The 13,791-nt window shown below is 38.5% G+C and overlaps 1 non-coding gene across 1 annotated transcript; it reads left to right on the top strand.

The window, feature by feature from the left end:
- Positions 1–12,581: 12,581 nt before the first annotated feature.
- Positions 12,582–12,688, top strand: LOC138804552 (U6 spliceosomal RNA). The gene has a single exon (XR_011365290.1). It is a non-coding gene; the product is annotated as a U6 spliceosomal RNA (small nuclear RNA).
- Positions 12,689–13,791: the final 1,103 nt, after the last annotated feature.

The following is a 13,791-nucleotide window of genomic DNA, read 5'->3' as shown; positions in this document are numbered from 1 at the left end:
ATATATATATATATACATATATATATATATAAAACTATAGATAAGGTGGCTTAAATAATATAAATTTATTTTCACAAATTTCTGGAGATTGCCAAGTTCAAGATTCACTTTCTAGCCTGCAGATGACCCCTATGTTCCTGTAGCCCCCTGTGGACTTTTCTGGATGCAAGTGGTTGGAGAAAGAAGTAAGCCCTCTAATGGATGTGTTCTTACTAAGACACTAATCCTATTAGATTGGGCCCCCTCCTTATGACTTCATTTAAACTTAAGTACCTCCTAAAGGTTCCATCTGTAAACACAGTCATATTATTAGGGGTTAGACCTTCCACATCTAAATTTTGAAGGACACATTCACTCCATTCCATAGAATTTTTCTGCAGTCACGATCATGATTTTAGTAGTCCGGAGGACTGAATACATGCAGCAGATAATTGAAAATATGGTTCAATTTTCATATTTTTATCTGAGCTTGAAAGGAAAAGATTCCTAAGAGAATATAAGGGAATCCACAGACAAAGAAGGATATCAAGGAGAAACTAATTTCTCAGGGACTACATTATCCCTGGATGGAGGCTCTAGGGACAGAGGCTTGGGATTTCAGGCCCATTGGAGGAGCAAAAGGCAAGCTCCAGGGTCCCGGAGGGAGGGGGAGCAACGACATGACCCAACTTTGAAAAGAGGACAGGAAATCTTTGCCTGGCAGATTGGAGAAGTGACAAGGAAATGAGATGTTCACCTGAGGGGGAAACAGTTTCCTGTGACAAATTGAAACTCTAAATCTGTACTGTGGGCTGCTCTGTGGTTTTGGTATCACCCTCCATAGAGTGTAGGAATCTGAGAGATTAATATGAAAACTGGTCTAACTCCTGAGAGCATCCTTGAGTCCCCAGTAGAATGAGGTATAAATCACTTTTTAAGGAACCTGGCATAATTACAATAGGAAATCACTTGACAGCTCATCATCCAAAGACAAATTTGCCTAATAATTTAGTAAAATTACCTCCTGGAGATGTTTTAAAAAATCTATCTATCTATCTATCTATCTATCTATCTATCTATCTATCTATCTATCTATCTATCTATCCATCCATCAATCTATCTGTCTATTTATCATCTATCCATTAATCTATGTAATCATTATTCTCCTAATATTTTTGTTCTAGAAATCAAAATTTTTCTGCAAGGGAAATATGGCTTTCTTTCGCTGCAGCAGGGAAAGGAAACAATCTGAGTCAAGGGAAGAATTCAGAAAAAGAAGAGCTGAGAAAATATGGCTCAGTAAGAGCTCAACTCTTGCTTTTGTCCCCAAGTACACTGTAAGACATGCAAACCATTTCCATTTGATTGGTTTATGTAGACATTTCTCTCAGAAAACAGGCTTCACTCAATGACCTCCACATCAGTGTCTCCTGACTTCCTCCTTCATGTCTAATTAGATTCAAAGATGGATTAGTCTTTAGAGCATCTGAAGAAGAGAGGTTTTTTCCCCTAGAAGGATTATGCCCCTATATATTGTTTGAAAGAACTCGGAGTCAACACTTCTGTTCTTTATGTGCAGGTAGCATAATAGGACAAGATGTGTAGTAAAGATGACAGTTTGCTATTAAGAAGCTTCAGGTTGGTTCAGAATTCTCAGTAGTTACTTTCGTGTCTGGTATTCCTTAGTTATGATGCACAGTCTTCCTTTGGGCAGTTTGGATAGCTTTCCACTTCTGATGATGGCTAACTCGATATTTTTGCCTTGTTTTGACTGAAGCCAGACACTCCCCGCCCCTACTGGTTGTGTCTAACCAATCCAGAGCCAAACATGGATGGAAATGTAAGATCTACTTTTCATTAATTTTTTTATTATCTTTAAGCAGTTGTATAAAAATTTCCCATTCTACAAAACAGTATATGAATACAAAGTGTCTGATAACATTGTCACCCATTGCTCCTAACTCACCCTTTTGCACACTTTTCTTGTCTTCTTTTTTTAAAAAAAATTGTGATTAGGTGATTACATAAATTTGTCATATTTCACAGTATTGTGGAATAGTGATACTTAAAGTCACAAACACATTTTAACCTTCACAAGGAAAATTGTCATTATCATTGGCTATAAAGTTTTTGAATTCTCTGAGCTTTGACAATACAATTATTTCTTCCACATCAGGTGATATTTACATTTCTTTCCTTTTGCTTAGTGTAGTCTGTTCCCTCTTTCCCTCTCATTCTTCCCTTCCCATCGCTCTCTTTGGGTTGCTTAATTATTTTCATCTATGTCCAGTGTAGCTGAGGGGCTCCTCTGTTGTATGTTTTCCTATTTCCCACTGATTCTGTGTCCTCCTCCTAGCTTCCCTCCATTGTGTGCATGCGTGCCTGCTCAATGCATATGCACAAACGCGTGTGTGCGTGTGCGCATACACACACACACACACACACACACACACACACACACACCATATATGTGGTTAAGAACATGGAGTCATTTAGCAATGATACGACAAAATGAGTAGCAGTCCTTTGTTTCTGGAGTCCTGTTTACCTCATCATATCTCCTTGCATTTTGGCTTTAGCATGCACATATCAGGGAGACCATGTGCCATTTGTCTCTTTGCTCTTGGCTTACCTTGCTCAAAATGATTTGCTCTAGTTCCATCCATTTCCCTGAAAATGCCATTATTTTGGCCTTTCTAATCATTTTTCTTAGTGTAGCAGTACTGGGGGTTGAATTCAGTGCCCGATGCTCACTAGACAGTCACTCAACCACTTGAACCACAGCCTTAATTCTTTATTTATTTTGTCTAGTTCCAGGTTTTGAACTCAGGGCCTTGGCTAGCTCAACTTGCTTGCTTCACTGTTGCTCTGCCACTTGATCTCTAGCTCAAGTGATTTGCTGGATACTTTGGAGACAGAATCTTATGGACTTTTTTCCTCTATACGGCTTCAAACTGTGATCCTCTAGGTCCCAGCCTCTTGAATACCTAGGATTACAGACACGAGCCACTGGTACTTGGTCCCTTCTTTGCTTTAGTTACTATACAGGTCTTACATTCTTGCCTAGTTGGCTTCTGATCATGATCCTCCTACTGATCTCTCCCACATAGCTGGGAGCACAGGCTTATGCTACCATGTCCAATCCAGTTTGTTGTTGAGTTGGGGTCTCACTAACCTTTTGCTTGGAATAGCCTCACACTGTGATTCTCTGCATCTCCACCTCCTGAGTAAGGATCTACTTCTTTCAATGATAAACATAGTATAAAGAATTCCATATAACCTCATTAGCTTTCAAATAGAATTCCAGGCTTATAGGAAGGATTCTGTTCTTCTTACTCGTTTGCAAAAGGAGAAATTAGGAAAGAAAATGCTGATTGCTGATGGGCCCCATAAGTCTGCTTTCTCACTGTGGTAGACAATTCCAGTGGTCACCAGTGTTCCTCCATTTCCACCTTTGCAGGATACATGGAAGACTGCATTTCTCAATCCAATTTTAAGTTGGGCAAAACTTGCCAATAGGGTGTAACAGGGCTAAAATCTACCATTCCAGGACTTCAGAGAGATCCAAGATGGCAAGAGATTAAATGCAAATGGATCGCTAGGTTGCTGGTAGCTTACTGCTGTAATCCTCAGCTAGTCAAGAGGCTGAAACCTGAGAATCACAGTTGGAAAGCCAGCCTGGGCAGGAAAGTCTATGAGACTCTTATCTCCAATAATCAGCCAAAAGCTAGAAGTTGAGATGTGGCTCAAGTGATGGAGCACCAGCCTAGAGTCAAAAAGAGCCAAGTGGGGGTGCAAGTCCCCAGTATCAGTACAAACGCAACATCAATTTAAAAAAACACAACAAAACGGAGTCCTGGAACTGAGGAGTTTCTAAGGCAAAGGCCATGGTTATCTCGGTCCAATTAATACCTAGCTCAGTCTAGATTTTCCCATTATATTTGTTATTCCTCCCAATAGACAAAAGAAAGGAAAAGGTTGACAAGGAAAAGCATGAAGTATTACAATTTTGTGTTCTTTGAGGAAGAAAGTAGAAATCCTGCAGGAGTGCAGTTGGTGCTATTCTGCTTCAATCCCCAGACACAGAAGCTTGCTCTTTTTTCTTTCTTTCTCTCTTTCTCTCTCTCTTCCTTCCTTCCTTCCTTCTTTCTTTCTTTCTTTCTTTCTTTCTTTCTTTCTTTCTTTCTTTCTTTTCTTTCTTTCTTTCTTTCCTTCCTTCTTTCTTTCTTTCTTTCTTTCTTTCTTTCTTTCTTTCTTTCTTTCTTTCTTTTCTTTCTTTCTTTCTTTCCTTCCTTCCTTCCTTCCTTCCTTCCTTCCTTCTTTCCTTCCTTCTTTCTTTCTTTCTTTCTTTCTTTCTTTCTTTCTTTCTTTTCTTTCTTTCTTTCTTTCTTTCTTTCTTTCTTTCTTTCTTTCTTTCCTTCCTTCCTTCCTTCCTTCCTTCTTTCTTTCTTTCCTTTCTTTCTTTCTTTCTTTCTTTCTTTCTTTCTTTCTTTCTTTCTTTCTTTCTTTCTTTCTTTCTTTCTTTCTTTCTTTCCTTCCTTCCTTCCTTCCTTCCTTCCTTCTTTCCTTCCTTCCTTTCTTTCTTTCTTTCTTTCTTTCTTTCTTTCTTTCTTTCTTTCTTTCTTTCTTTCTTTCTTTCTTTCTTTCTTTCTTTCTTTCCTCTCACTCTCCCTCCTCTCTGTCTCTCTCTTTCTCTCATCGGTCATGGGTTTGAACTCTGGGCCTGGGCGCTGTCCCTCAGCTCTTCAGCTCAAGGCTAGCTCTCTACCACTTGAGCCACAGGGCCACTTCCAGTTTTCTGAGTGGTTTATTGGAGATAAGAGTTTCAAGGCCATTCCTGCCCAGGCTGTCTTTGAAACCGATCCTCAGATCTCAGCCACTTGACTAGCTAGGATTACAGGCCTGAGCCACCGGTGCCCAGCCAGACACAAGTTTGTGTTGCCCCATGAGAAAGCTAACCTCAGACCTGTTTGTGTCACCCAACAAAGTGAACTGTCATCAGACACCAAAGTTCATTCACCCCATGAGGTGACGGGTGTGGGTGAAGAGGACTCTAAACGGGACCTCTGAGATAAAGGAAAGGGAGTTTCTGTTATGGCTTCAAGGTATCAGTAGCAGCAGCAGAAGCAACAATTTGCTTTACTAACACGTAAGTTCACTTGGAGACAGCATTAGCCACCATCTTGGCATTTTTGTTCTGTTTTGTTTTAATTTCTCCTAAGCATGCTACTGCTTTTACCTTTTCAGCTACCGTCTTGGAGAAGTCATTCATAGATTGTTCATATTTATTATAAATGCACAAATGATTAGAAGTGGTCCCAGGGAATAATGCTGTGGTGAATACAAAGGTGGTCCTCCCAGCTTCGCCCTTTAGGGCTAACATATCGATTCTCAAGCTCTTGTGTCTTCCATTGAGAGTAGTCGTAGTTGTAGGCTTCTCTGACAACCCTGGTAGATGGTTGTTAGCTAATGACTAGATGAATCAGGGAGACAAAGTCCTGGCCTCCTTGTTTACAACTGGGACAACTCTGAAAAGTTCTGATTCCCCCTCGGATAGGGTGAGGCCTCAGGTACCACCAGGTTGTATGCCAGTGTCTCCCTCTATCCGCATGCTGCCTTCTTCATTTCTGTATGTGTTTACTTCATGAGATTACTTCCCAACACATGATTCGGACACATTTTCCCATTCCAAAATGCAGTCCCAAGAACAACCTAAGGCACTTTCCTGTTTGAAAAGTAGAATTGCCAGGGTTTTCCCACTGGGATCTCAGGAGATAGATGGTGAGAGTTAGAATATCCCTTGTTGCATTGAACTAAGTAGTTTTTCATGTGATTCTCACTCCCTGGAATGGGAAAGGAGCTCAAAGAGTTGATACTACATATTGACGCTCATTGCCTAAGTGCAAGGTGCTACTTTGTTTTTAACCACTCAGCCACAGTTGGATAAAGTAACAAGAAATCTGCATAGATCTAGAAATACAACCAGAGTTCTAGAATACCAACCTCTCTGGGGGTGTTCAGCTTCATCTTAGTGTGTCTTGACAGCTAGAGGAGTGGGTGTACAGGGCAGCTAGAGCTGGAATCTGTTGGGTACCCTGTTCACATTTATTGTGAGGAAACTGATTGAGCTCTTTACACTGCTAGTGTACTAGTCTTTCTTCTTTTCTGTTCTCTGGACTCTGCCTGTGTGTGTGTGTGTGTGTGTGTGTGTGTGTGTGTGTGTGTGTGTGTGTGTGTGTGGTGTATATGTGTTAGTAGTACACATTTATCAAAAGTGATTTGTAAAGCATTGTCAGTACCAAAGAACTCACTTCTACTAGGTTTGATGCTATTTTTCTTTTCTCTCATGGGAAAATGTTTCTAGAACAAAGTATGTTGGCTTCAAAATCTTCTCAAGATAGCTCTGGTAGAAGTGATTTCCTGTTTCCAAAATACAAACTTTAATTTTAGAGAATGTTGAGATTTCCAGGTCATGGACAATTCTATTCATTCAACCTTAATCTCTCACCCAACCTTTTCCAAGTACATGTCAATAAAAGCACCGGTCCTTATTTCTGCTTTGGTTTGAATATCATGTAATGATGTAAATTAAAACTTTCTTTAATAATTCAGGGACTCCTCTCAAAGTCATTTCTTTTTCACGGAGCAGTGCTACAAATGGAGGAATGTATAGAAAATGCAGAGAAAGTATGTTAACCATTTCATATTCTCTGAAATTCATGGCAAAGAAATATGTAATATTATTTTTTCACTGTTTTTTTCTTAAAAGTCACATTTGAGAAAATAAAATACAAGTCCTACTTTAAGGATCTAATTATTTGTAGTCTAGTAAATTAATGTTTTTCTGACCGTGGTGAAAACATTTTATCTATTTCAAACATGTTGGAGGGGAGGGCAATGAGGAGGGATGCATGAAAGGAGGGAGGAAGGGTAAACAAATGCAGCCATTCTATTCAATGTACATTATGTAAAAATTGAACTATGAAATACGAGGGTAGGTATGGGAGGGAGGAAAATGAGGTAGAATGATGGAAAGGGTGACGTTGTTCAAGATGCATTGTAATTAAAAAAATCAAAACTATTACCTTGAAAAAAGATTCTATTTATGTATCTCAAAACATCATGCTATCGATGCTAAATATGTTCAAACAGCTAATTAGTTAGGAAAATCAAACACAACTTGCATGTCTTTGGATTTCTTGGGATCTAAAAGTGAAAATGAAATTTGAAAATGGAGCTGATGGAAGAATCTTTTAACTTCTTTTGGATTCTATTGTTTTAAACGTACAGACAATATTGGGTAAGCTTTGCTGCCACTTTTGGTGGGCTCTGTTTCTTGCCAATTATGGTGCTTGCTTATTTTTCTTTTTCAGTTATTGGTTATTATCAATTTCCCTGGACTCATCCTGGGCTGTCAGCACAGAAAGCATTAAGTTTCCCTTAGGTATGTTCCTGCTGGTTTACATTCAGGAAGTTTTCCTTTGCAATTGCCTGTGCAGCTTTTACAAAGGAAGAACAGAGCTATGAAAATGGCTGATGTCACCACCATCACAGAGAAGCCTTGACTCCATTCATATTTAATAACTTCAATTTGTTTTTCCATTTCTTAAAATAAAAAAAGCAAAATGAGACCCACAAGTTTTGTTAATTACACACTTAGGTGAAAGAGAAAATCTTGGTAAAAGGAAGACTGATAAAATATTTTTTTTAGGCTGTAACTTGTATAACTTTTTGAAAATCACAATTGAAATTAAGAAAACTCTTGTTGAGTTTTACACCAGATCATGTGCATCATCTCTGTTGACTTAAATGTAGTCATTCTGTAGAAGATATTTAACTTACTGTTTGGCTGAGAAACGTAAGTCTTTACTTGGGTGCATGAATTAATTAGGCACTGGATAAAGGGTAGACATCTCAGCCTTCTCCATGTTGTATTTATATCCATTGCCCTGAGCCATACTCTCCTGAAGTCACTTGGCAGCCATCTTCAGAGGAACAGACAGGAGACCTGACCATCTCCCCAGGCATCAATGACTTACTCTAACAAGGTCCCCGAACAATCAATAGCCTGCCACAGCAATAGATGAAGACTATCAGACCCCTGCTGACACTACCTCGCCTCACCTCAAGACAGTTAAAATGTACTGAAGTGCTGTCTTACCAGGGCATGTCCATGCCATGTAATGTACCTTCCTTTGTCCTTCACTCGTGTGTGTGTGTGTGTGTGTGTGTGTGTGTGTGCAGGTCCTGGGCTTGAACTCAGGGCCTGGGCGCTGACCCTAAGCTTTGTTGCTCAATTCTAGTGACCTGCCACTTGACTCACAGCTCTACTTCTGGTGTTTTGGTTGTTGATTGGAGGTAAGAGTCACATAGATTTTCTTGCCCAGGCTGGCTTTGAACCCTGATGCTTGGATCTCAACCTTCTAAATAGCTAGGATTACAGATGTGAGCAACTGGTGCCCAGCCTCACTATGGCTATTTACTCTGCAGATAGGGGCTAGTGGTCAGATCTGACATGTAGAAGAACTCCTGGAGTTTGATCCTGTAATCTACAGCTCCATATTTCAGTCTTACCTTCATTTTATTTTAAGGGACATCTTCTGAGATCATTCAGGCCCCTTCAGCAGTATTTGCATAGGTCCAGCCTTCAACCAGAGCATAGGAATTGGAAACTGCTGGCCCCTAGGAGAGCTGTCTGAACTATGCTTTTTACATGCATGACACGCAAAGACTTTGAATATCCTTGCATAAGAAAACCATGGTGACTATGGCTCTGGAGACTATCTGTGAAAACTAGGGTCATTTGAACTTGATATGCCTCTTTTTGAGCCTGAGATAAGCTATTTGTGGTACGTGTTTGAATGTGGAATCTCTGGAACAGTTAAAGATTTTGTTTAGAGTGTATGTGGTATGTGACAAATGAGGTTAAAGGGAAACGAGGGTCATAGGGATTAGGCAAGCACAAAGCCAAACAGTTTAGTAACTTAGGTTTCTCAACTCTGCCCTCTTTGCAACTTGCATTCCCAGAAGCACAAGCACAGACATTACCAAACGAATTCCAATGTCCTGATGAAGGATCTCCCAAGCCATTCATTCACGATTCAGTGCATTGTACTGGTCAAGAGTGTAGATGCTTGGGAAGACAGCCTGGTTAAAACGATATTATCCTGTCCTGTGCTTCCTGATAGGACAAAAGAAAAATAACAGCAACATCTGTCTTTGATGCTCTTTTCAAGGAGAAACTGAGTTAGCAGATGTCAAACATTTATTATGGTTCCTAGCCCTTGGGAAGTAATGCCAACATATTGACTATTATTATCCATCTGCTTATTTATAGAGGGTAAAAATAACCTTTTCTATGTTCCAGCTACTGTGGTAGGTCCTAGGCATGCAGCTGTGGAAAACACCTTGAGAAACCAACCTGGTGGCCGAGGGTTCTCTGAGCCCAGGTTAACTTCTAGTACTCTGGGGTTAATGGGGCATCACAGGGCTGGATATTAATGTACAATTAGACGGGTTTGTCTCAGCTATTCTATTGCATATTGAGATTGAGTTGTATTCAATTGTAATTTTATACCATTTTGGCCTGGTCCAGGGCCAGTTGTGTGTTTTCAGTGTAGCCTATCTGAGACATATAGTCTAGGACCTCATCCAGGACCTTTATTATATATTGGAGAAAACTGAGGACTCACAGCTTTCCCGTGCCCAGGATTACATAGCTGGTCTCAGAGGAAGGGATGAGAAGAAAACTTACAGCACTGGCTTAGGAGCATTTCCCATTGAATTTGCCTTTTCTTTAATGACTATAATAAGGTCATACATCATCTATATCCTTGTCCATAAAAGGAAAATGTAGTTTCCTAGACATTATATTGGAAATAAAAATGTGGGGAAGGTGTATCACTAATGACCTCCTAGGACTTTAAAAAAAATTGTTCTATCCGTGCCAGAAGTGAGCCATCCTGAGCTATCTGTTGCTACTTGTTGAAAAATAAATATTTCTAGGTAAGAGAATCTGCTCATGTTCCATTCATCTAGGGACAAAGACTGGCCTTGGTCTTCTAGACTCCTGGAACAGGAGTCTGAGATCTCTCTGTTGAGCCTTATTTGTTTAAAAAGCTATGGTAAAGAAGACAATAAAAACATAGGTCCCATGGTTTCCCTTATTTGCAATAACTAGTATATGTTTGGGACAAGCAGAAAAACTCAGATAAGATGAACCCCAAGATAGGGACACAAGTGGTTTTGTTCTTCCTTGCTAATGTTTCTAATGTATTTATAAGATACCATGTGATGTATTTATTGCTTTGTATGTCCCTCCCCCATGGTATAACCCCGTGGGTTTTCACTGTATTTGATGTTGGTATAATTTGGGGAGGGGAAGGGAAAAAACAAAATGTTTAAATAGGGATACAGATTGGCCCATTGCAACAATGAGATGTACAAGATGCTATGTCGAAAACAAACTTTACAATTTAGGTGGGGTGGGAGGGTGGGGGAGTGGGGGGGGGGAATGTAGTTGAGGAGGTGGGAGGGATGGGACAGTAGGAGAAAAACAAAGGAAGAGGCAACAATGCTAGATAAGAAATGTACTCATTACCTTGCTCTGTACAATATTCTCACAATAAAAAACTTATTTTTTTTAAAAAGTAGACAATAAAATTAGTAAAAACATGTTTTTATAATGGGATGTACCTTTCTTTATTGTGTTTGGTATGAACATTGGAAGTGAAGTTTTGAGAGAATCATCTGAAACTCAGTGTGCATATTGACTTGATAAACTTGTTAATTCCAGAGATACAGATTATTTCACATGCACACATGTAATTATATGTGCCCAGTACGTACATTATATATAGAGCATAACATAACATTACATCACAAAATAACTACATGACATAATGTAATATATAAAATATACAGCAGTAAAGCAGGGATACGCACTCAAAATGTTTATACACATTTCTTCTTTACTGGCCGATTCCCTGAACTTAACATGTTTTTAAATACAAAATGTAATGATGTAAGTATAGAAACCTGTCCATTAGCAGGCAGACTCACTTGTAAATGAATTTCTGGGCTCTGCTCTGCCTCCAGAGGAATTTGACCAATCTGCTGTGACTTGAGATATGGAAGATACATAAAAACTTTGCTACAGTAGGCCACAGTTAGGACCTGCAGACTCCAAATTGAAACAAGTCCTGAGGGTTCAGCGAGAAAGTACACTTAGAAATACACAGATTCTGCCCTGCAAGACCTTTTCTAATGAAGCAGCAAGTCATGGAAACAAGGAAGTGGCATTATAGATCCTGGCAGACTGGCTATGTGTGAGTCTTGTTCTACTATTGAATGCCTGTGACATCTTGGGCAATTGTTTGATTTCTCTGAACCTCAGTTTACCCCTCTATAAAATAGGGATAATAATAGGAACTATGCAGGGGATTTTTACAAATCACATTTGTAAAATGCACAATGGATTCCATCTAGTTTCAGTTTTAAATTACAAATATATAGGGTCATAAATAAGACCTAGAACTGCTGATGTATTTTCTCCCTACATGGACACTATTTGTCCCAGAATAGAACATAAAGAAATATAACTACAGTTCTATGAAACTGAATCCACATTCAGACCACCTGGGCTGTCGAGAGCACTGAACGTGGGTTGATTCTATGAGGAACAAAGAAATATTCAAGAGCAACATCTGCTCAAACCACTGAATTCTTCAACTCAAGGGACTTTTTTTGGTAAGACTTAGTCATTAACAAGACAATGAATGTGAGCTCCGTTGAGATCACTTGCCATTTTCTCTGGGCCAATCTTGGTGGCCTGATTTAGCTCAAAGTAATCCAGGCAATGCTCAAGAACAATTTGAGACAAGAACATTTTAAGTAAGTTTTAAAAGTATTTTTCCTTAAGACTCTTTAGTGTGACTTAGAGAATAAATAGATGCTTTCATTATTCAATAGATTTTTTCACTGCATTTTGACATTTCAGTTCATTTTGTGATCCAATATTTATAATTAGACTCACATATTTTCTCTTTACCAGCGATATTTTACTTTGTTGATAGAAAAGACTATTTTTGTTTTAGTTGTTGAAAGAGATCAAAGCATTGATGACTGTGAAAAGTAAACTGAAGCTATTTTATCAACAATGTTGTCTCATTATAGTCAAGGTAAATAAAATCCATTAGCTACAATAGTATTAAAGAGCATCTAGTAAGATCCTTCTTGTTTGTGTAGCTTAGTGATTTGAATTCCTTTTTAAATAGAGAGTAATTACATTTTCATATCAGATTTTGAATCTGTATTTATATTTAAATCATAATCAGTTATAAGCTGAGATCTGTCAAGTAAAATAGAAGTAAATAATGTTTCTACCATTGGATAATTTCAAATGTGCATTTGATTACTCTTTTAAACCAATTGTCTGGCCTGATGTTTGCTTGGTTACTTGGATTGGCTTTTTCAACCCTCATTTCTCCATCCTTCTATCTAGATAAAGATGAAAAACTAAAAACGATGTGACTATGCTGACTCCCTCTCAGCGAGAGTCCTGAGTGTGCATATGACTCAGTCACCTGAAGAACTTCCATGAGGTGTTCGCTTCGGCAACACATATACTAAAATTGGAACGATACAGAGAAGATTAGCATGGCCCCTGCGCAAGGATGACATGCAAATTCGTGAAGCGTTCCATATTTTTTTTTATACTGTTGATGTTAAACCCTTATTTCACACTTTAAGATATTTGAAACTGAGAAGATCATTATGAGTGGCATTTTAATGTAAATTATTCGATAGAAGTTAAGTGCAGGTAAGAGGCTAAAATTATTAATATGTGTTAAGTACATTTCTGGCTCAATATTTTGTCAATCTGTCAACTTCACTAAATATAAAACAGAAATTCTAAAACATGTATTGAGATCGAATTACATTTTCAGTTTCTTTTGTAGTGCCATGCAAAACAATGATGTAAATTATATTTGATGATGTTTTGGGGAGATAAAATTTAATATTATTGAGTGAATTATACTATTATGTGTAAAGTGCCCTTGCTACCGTAGAAAAGAGCTACTCTTAACAAATAGAAGCCATACATATGTAATGTGGTGCTCTGCACTGAGTCACAATATAACATACTGGCTACATCTAGATTAGCTGGATTGAATTCTCTCCTCTTCTGTTTTTGAAGCTGTGGTACCTTAGAATGTTACTTAATTTCATTTTTTAGTTTCTCATTTCTTTAAGAAACATAATAATGTAACTTATCGTAAAGTATAGAAGTAAGTGGAGTTCATTTACATTAAAGTATTTCTGGTGATCTATGGCCAGTAGAACTTCCTTGAACTCTGTGTTTTTCCACTGTCCCTGCACTCCTCAGCTCAAAGCGAGCACTCTACCTCTTGAGCCACAGCACCACTTCCGGTTTTCTAGTGGTTTTAATTGGAGATCAGAGGTTCATGGACTTTTCTGCCCGGGCTGGCTTTGAACTGTGGTCCTCAGATCTCAGCCTCCTGAGTAGCTAGAATCACAGGTGTGAGCCACCGTCACCCAGCTTTGAATTTACATTTATAAACCAGAAAAATTGTAAAAATCTGATGATTATTCCATTATGCTGTATAATACAAATGATGTCTTAAAATGTTTTTAAATGTACCATAATAGTTATCCATGCGTGTTTACCATTTTGTAATAAACTATTTTGTAAAAAAAGAATTTTAAGAACTCAATAAAGCAAATGTTGTTGTTTTGAAAAAAAAAAAGAACTTCCATGAGGTCTGAAAGACAACAGAAAGTATTGCGTAT

This window comes from Dipodomys merriami, unplaced genomic scaffold (assembly GCF_024711535.1).
Source record: "Dipodomys merriami isolate MVZ:Mamm:240054 unplaced genomic scaffold, mDipMer1.0.p SCAF_3693, whole genome shotgun sequence".
In the NCBI taxonomy this organism is placed as follows: domain Eukaryota; kingdom Metazoa; phylum Chordata; class Mammalia; order Rodentia; family Heteromyidae; genus Dipodomys; species Dipodomys merriami.
This window is presented reverse-complemented; position numbering and strand designations above follow the sequence as displayed.